The 7500-nt window shown below is 41.8% G+C and overlaps 1 protein-coding gene across 1 annotated transcript in view; it reads left to right on the top strand.

Moving 5' to 3' along the window:
* The window catches only part of LOC129754298 (nuclear factor NF-kappa-B p110 subunit), a 59211-nt gene that overhangs the window by 35371 nt on the left and 16340 nt on the right, over nucleotides 1-7500 (top strand).

Here is a 7500-nt window from a genome sequence, read left to right as displayed (position 1 = left end):
AAGAAGCTGCACCTAAGCCGAAGTTTGTCCAGAAGGCCAAAACTAAGGCTGAGCTTCAAACGTTCAAGGTACAAAAGGCCCCGCGACGAGAAGCAGAGCTAGTCCGCCAAAACCTGTGCCAGGAAGTTGTACCTCAACATGTTGACGAAAGTTGAATGCTGCATCATGGACGACGAAACATATGTGAAGACCGACTTCAAAAAGATCCCCGGCAACCTGTTTTTCACGGCCAAGGATAAGTTCAGCGTTTTGGAGCATGTCCGCACTCAGAAGATGTCCAAATTTGCGAATAAATGGCTGGTTTGGTAAGCCATCTGTACGTGCGGGAAGCGGAGTGCACCTTTCTTAACCCGAGACACGATGAACGGACAGGTGTACATGGAAGAGTGCCTACAGAAGCGGCTGCTTCCTCTCCTGAAAGCCCACAACGTCCCAACAATCTTCTGGCCGGATTTGGCCTCATGTCACTAATCCAAGGACGTGCTGAAGTGGTATGCGGACAATAAGGTCAATTTCGTGCCGAAAATGTTTAACCCTCCCAACATGGCCGTAGGAACGGGGGGGGTTTTGGGGGTTAAACACCCCCCATGAGGGTCCAAAAACGCAAGGGAGGTATTTCTACACTCAAAATTTTAAATTCATAATCAAATTATGATAATAGAGTAAAGTTATTCAAGAGTAACAATCTATACTAAGACTTATGCCAAAACCTCAAAAATCCATCCAAAGTTCAAAATTCTGCTACAGTTTTTCAAAACTTTCTCATTTGTTCATAGAATAAGGTTGCCAGAACTACCTTATCATAGAAATTCAGGTCCAAATATTAAATTTTAAATTAAACCCCTTTTGGAGGTTCCCAGACAACCAGAAGTCGTATTTTCTTTTACAGATTACATCGTATAGAATGTTATTCATACTCATTTTCGTATATCTGCACCTACAATGTGCGGTTCATGCATATTCTTTATCGTATTTAAAAGCATTGCATGATTTTATTTCGACAAGAAGAGAGACTCGTAATTATGTACATATGAACTCGACCTTTGTGTACGACAATTCGCAAAAAATCCGTGAAACGACCGATATACGGTGATCAGCCGTGACTGAGAGATTTTGTCGTGCTATGCATAAAATAATTCGAAATAAAAAACGTATATAACTGCATTGATTCGTAATAATGTGCATGCAATCGTATACCTTTGCAAATTAATTCGCATGTCTGATTTTCGTAAAACGTATTTGCTGGCAATCGTAAAAGAATACAAAAAAATTCAATAAAATCGTTTATGATAATGGGACATCGATGATTGGAATCCTATTAAAGGAGGCTTCAAAATGCTGATCTATTTTTAGATCATCGATGACGTGTTCTACGATTTAAAAGATTTAAGTTATAGAAATATACGATTTGCTTTTGGTTTAATGCCTTTGAAGCAAATCCCCTTGAATTTATATATTCCAGATAGCGTCGAGGAAGCATCATGAGCTGCAGATCGTATGGTCAGGGGATCAAGTCCAGGTCAGGCAAATAATAAATTTGTACGATATAAACTTGAATTAGGCAGCAAAAAAAGCATTTCTTGAAATAATCTTATTATTATTATTTTTGGGAATGAATAAACCAATTGGTTTAAAATACAAAAATAATAATAATCTTATTTTTATTCAACTGACGCAAAATGAGAGCCTTGCACTCAAGTCGCAAAAGACGACCAAATAAGTCGTCAAACTTTCCATATTGTTACGAAAAATGTCGTATATTACAACCTCAATCATCTATATGATGATGTAAATTGTCATAGTATATTCCAAAAAGAATCAGGGTAGTCGTAAATGATGCGCATGACAAGTCGTGCAAATCGTAATTTAATACAATCCAAATCAAGAATATGTTTGCTAATGTACCTATATGGCCTCCAAAATGATACGTATATATTGGTTTTGCTACATTTTATACGATATGTTTACACGTATATTTGCACGTATATTTGCGTTGCGAATTCGAAATACCCACCAAATGGTTGTCTGGGTTCCGCTTCCATATTCCCATAACCAAAATTTTATTTCTACATATTTTCATATTTTTGATTCTGTATCAAGCTCTGGATTCTTGATTTTCAGTTCGAATAATCATAAGAAATAAGGAATGAAAAGCTTTAGGGACTTTAGGCTAACAACCTACTGCTCCTGATATCTTGTATTGTTACAGAAACTGAGAGAAGAAATAACCGAATTGGAACTTTGGCAACGACTTTTAGCATGAGAACACGGACTAGAATTGGAACTTGGAATGTTTTGACCCTTGCCCAGCCAGGAAAGCTGGCTCAACTTGCGAGAGAAGCTAGCCGCCTCAAGCTAGAGATATTGGGACTGAGCGAAGTCCGTTGGCCTAACACTGGAGAACACAAGACACAGTCCGGGCAAGTACTGCTTTACTCTGGCATACGAGGAGAACATGCTACTCGGGAACGAGGAGTTGGTTTCCTGTTAAGCCCGCAGGCCCATGCGGCCCTCATAAGATGGGAACCGATAAACGAAAGAATAATCGTAGCCAGATTCAGAACACGGGTTAGAAACCTTACAATGGTCCAGTGTTATGCGCCAACTGACGTTGCCGATTTGCAGGAGAAAGAGCAGTTTTACAGTCAATTGAACAGCGTGGTTGAGAGAATTCCGAAGGGTGACATTCAAATCCACTTAGGCGACTTCAACGCAAAGATTGGCTCCGATAATCAGGACTTTGAGCGCATCATGGGGCGCCATGGCCTAGGACAGATGAGCGAAAACGGAGAGCTGTTTGTAGAATTTTGTGGCAACAACAACATGGTGATCGGTGGATCGCTCTTCCCCCATCGACCAGCACATAAGGTCACTTGGGTATCCCGAGATGGCCGAACAGAAAATCAAATTGACCACATCTGCATCAGTCGAAAATGGAGAAGGAGTCTTCTTGATGTCCGCAACAAACGAAGCGCAGACATTGCATCTGACCATCACCTCGTCCTTGGGGAGATACGACTGAGAGTTGCGCGTGTCCAACGGCGCGAGGAGAAAGTCGGGTGTCGATACGACGTCCGCCGGTTGGAGAATCCAGAGGTGAAAAGGGCATACGTTGAACAGCTAGAATCCCGAGCCTCGGAGTTGCCGACAGACGGAACAGTCGAAGAACAGTGGTGTGGAATCAAGAATGCCTTTATCACGACGAGCCATGGTACTCTCGGTAAAGTTTGTGGAAGACGAAGTGAATGGATGTCGGATGAAACCTGGAGGATGATCGATGATCGGAGAAAGGCGAAAGTCGGAATTGAGCAGGCATGTACCGGGTCAGCCAAAGCAGCCGCCCGCTTACGATATGCGGAGCTGGAAAAGGCAGTTAAATGAGCTTGTAGACGAGACAAGAGAGCCTGGACAAACTCCCTAGCCGAAGAGGGAGAAAGAGCCGCCGCCATTGGAGATATCCGATTATTATATGATATTTCTCGCCGCCTTAGTGGTGCAAGGACTAATGCAAGAATGCCGCTGAAAAACCGAGCAGGTCAGCTGCTGACAGATCGAACAGATCAGCTCAAGCGTTGGACTGAGCATTTTGATCAACTTTTCCGAGTTACAAACAGCAATGGACAACAGAACCCGCAGCTCGAGGCGCCCACAGTAAGTCGCATTAATGGCGTCAACTCGGAAGCGCCCTCGCTGGCTGAAATAGAAGCGGCAATCAAGGACATGAAATCCAACAAAGCGCCTGGAATCGATTGCATTTCTGCTGAAATGCTCAAAGCCGACCCTGCCTTGTCAGCACAAATGTTGCACCGTCTTTTCGCTGACATTTGGGATACTGCAACATTCCCGGCCGACTGGATGCAGGGTATCCTCGTAAAGGTCCCAAAGAAAGGAGACCTAACAGAGTGCGGTAACTGGCGTGGCATAACTTTGATCTGTACAACCCTCAAAGTACTCTGCAAAGTGATCCTTAACAGGATCCAGGAGAAAATCGACGCTACACTCCGACGGCAACAAGCTGGATTCCGATCCGGACGATCATGTGTGGACCACATCACAACGCTACGAATAATACTGGAACAAATCAACGAATTCCAGGACTCTCTTCTGCTGGTGTTCGTTGATTTCGAAAAAGCATTTGACCGACTGAACCACGAAAACATCTGGGCTGCTCTTAGACGACGAGGGGTCCCAGAGAAACTAGTCCATCTCATCGAAGCACAGTACGAGGCATTTTCGTGCAAGGTCTTACACGACGGTGTCTTGTCCGAACCAATCCCGGTAACTGCTGGAGTGAGACAAGGATGTATTTTGTCTCCGCTGCTTTTTCTCATCGTAATGGATGAGATCTTGACTGGATCGATTGACTGTAGACCAAACCGAGGATTGCCGTGGAATCCTTCAACCATGGAGCAACTGAACGACCTTGACCTGGCAGACGACATTGTTTTGCTCGCCCAAACACAACAAGACATGCAGAGCAAACTCGACGACCTCACCGAAAGCTCCAAGGCAGCAGGTCTCAAAATCAATGTCGGAAAGACCAAGTCGATGGAAATCAATACAGAAAATCGTTCCAATTTCGTGGTAGCTGGACAACAGGTTGAGACAGTGGAGTGCTTCCAGTATCTTGGTAGCCAGATTACGCCTGATGGTGGTACCAAGAAGGACATCGAAACCCGGATCAGAAAAGCCCGATTTGCGTTTGCGAGTCTCCGAAACATCTGGCGGTCACGCCAGATCTCTCTACGAACTAAGATCCGAATCTTCAACTCAAACGTCAAATCCGTATTGCTGTACGGGTGTGAAACTTGGTGCACATATGCGGTGACGACGCGAAAACTGCAAGTTTTTGTGAATCGCTGCCTGCGGAACATCATCCGCGCTTGGTGGCCTGGCAACTGGATCTCAAACGTTGAACTTCATCGCCGGTGTCATCAAAAGGCGCTAGATATCGAGATTCGGGAACGTAAGTGGAGATGGATTGGGCACACGCTGCGAAGAGATGAAAACGAGATTTGCAGAGAGGCGCTTGGCTGGAATCCAGATGGGCATCGAAGAAGAGGCAGGCCCAAAAGCTCGTGGCGGCGAAGTCTAGCCGCTGAAATCCGCACAGTTGACGAGAACCTTGGCTGGCAGCAAGTGAAGACGCTGGCTCCGGATCGCCAGCAGTGGAGATCTTTTATCTCAGCCCTATGCGCCGGTCAATCGGCGCTGGACCCTTAGGTAGGTAGGTAATGAAAAGCTGCTTTGAAATCCTGGTTCAAATTCGGTTTTGCATTTCATATCAATTTGAATCATGTTTATCGAAAATCATATCCATTTTCGATATATTTTGGTTATATTTCTGATATATTACATTATGATATAATTATGATATTATTATGATAATTTTGATTTTTCGAAAACGAAAGAAAGAAAAATTTTGTTCTAAATTCAAATTCGAAGTTCTTAAACTTTATTCTAACACAAAACATTTAACATCCAAATTCATCATTTGAAACTCAAATTCAAATTCATCATTTGAAATTCACATGTTAATTCAGAATCACAAGACAGATTGAAAATAAATAATTTAAATAAATGAATTAGGAATAAACCTGCACTACAGAATTTATTTAAAAGATTCGTAAATGAGGGCTCACTTGGCTCATAAAATTCTGATTTGGAATTAAGATTCGGAAATCCTTTTTTTTGTACTTTTCAAAAATAGTACAGAAATTCGGAAACAGATTCAGAGTTCAATTTTTGAATTCAGGTTAAGAATTCAGATTGAAACTCCAGAAAAATGTGAGTGAGTTTTTCAATCAACATAAAATTGTTGAGGAATTCAAGAAAACATGAACTTAAAAATTTGCTTGTCAATTCAATTTCCAGATTTAAAATATTTTGATCAGTATAAGTTTGTACACATAATTAAGCTGAAAATCTTTAATTTGGGTAAATTTTATAACTTTTGTTTTATGCAAAACATTCCAAATTAAATTTAAAAAATCATCCACCGGAATTTCAGTATGTAATTGATTCTTTATGAAAAATATTTGCTTTTAAAGAAATATATACCTGATCTTCACCTAAAAAAACTGCACAAAATTTTATATTTTCTCAACATTTTTAACATTGCAGTTTTTTTTAAGCCAAATTTTAAATTAAAGTCATAATTTTAGTTTCTTCAAGTTTGCATCAAGCAAATGTTTTTTTTTTTTGGAAAATTTGATTTATTGTCATCAAAGGTTAGAATCTTGGAACTTGCAAAAGGGTTTGGAAGATTGAGCTTGTTTGATTTGAGAATAGAATAAGCTTTTTTTTAGAGAAAATTGAAGGCTTCCCCAAAATGAACTTATTTTATGCTCAAGTCGAATAACTTTAATTTACCAGATTCTTAAACAAATTCAAACATTTTTACCATCGATGAAAGCAAATTCCAGGCTTCCGAAAAGTACAGCTTTGCTATGACAGCCTTTTCCTTGCCAAACAAAATGTCTCGGTTTTCCTTACCACTCGGTTCGCTGCTGTACCGTCGGTAACGAATCGTAATGCTTCGGCTACATCGCACACGTGCGAGAACCCAGACTGTATCTGAACAATCTGCTCAAAGCATGCGTTGCCGAAAGTGTTGTGCTTTAAGCTGTAGCGAACCCAACCGACAGTTCGGTTTTCATCCCTTCATGCCTCCTGTTTCGAAAATAATTTCATCCTAACTGTCGGCTGCAGGGCGTGACAGTTTTTGCAGGACTGTCACGGGTGACTGTCATGCCCATACCGTACCCATGCTCGATCGTATGCGCTGCTGCTCGGTTTCGAATAGATCGAACGAGCCATCTATTCGCACCGAGCAGCAGCATACGATCGGCGCGTAACGCGATGTGTGGTGCTGGCGCAGGTTGGACGAAAATGGAAGGGGAGGGTGTTTGGGGTGATCACCACCCGCAGTAGCTTTAAGCAAAAGGAAAATTCATACGTTCGTTCGAAATTAACTCGGCCCGAGCGAATCTCGGCTACAGTCGGACGGAGTAAGTAGTACTGTCATGCGAAATTCAACGCATTGCAAACTGTCACGAAGATATTCCCAAAACTGTCACGAAGCTTAAAAAATTTTCATACCCACGAAGAAACTCTCGCATAGGGTAAAACGAGGCTTCGCTGTACATCGCACGACCGCTCCTTTTAAAACTGTCAGGGAAGAAATAATCGGGAAGCTTTCACCGAGGTGCATGTGCGACTTTCGCAAGAATACTGTCGTTCACCAGTACTTTTCGGAAGCCTGGCAAATTCCATATTTTGTTTCTAAATGATTCATTATAAAAATCTAGCTCACCCTTTAGGTGGACCATTTTTCAAAAGTTATGATTTCACACGAAAACTATCAATGAGTACATAAAAATGAATCATCATAAAACATAATTTGTTTTTATTATTTTTAATCGTGCTTTGTTGGGCAAAAAATCATAGATAATAATCAGTCACCAAAACCCCCCCCATGAATCGGTTCTTCCTACGGCC

Source organism: Uranotaenia lowii, chromosome 3 (genome assembly GCF_029784155.1).
Source record: "Uranotaenia lowii strain MFRU-FL chromosome 3, ASM2978415v1, whole genome shotgun sequence".
NCBI lineage: Eukaryota > Metazoa > Arthropoda > Insecta > Diptera > Culicidae > Uranotaenia > Uranotaenia lowii.
Note: the sequence above shows the minus strand (reverse complement) of the source record. Positions and strands in the feature narration are given on the sequence as shown.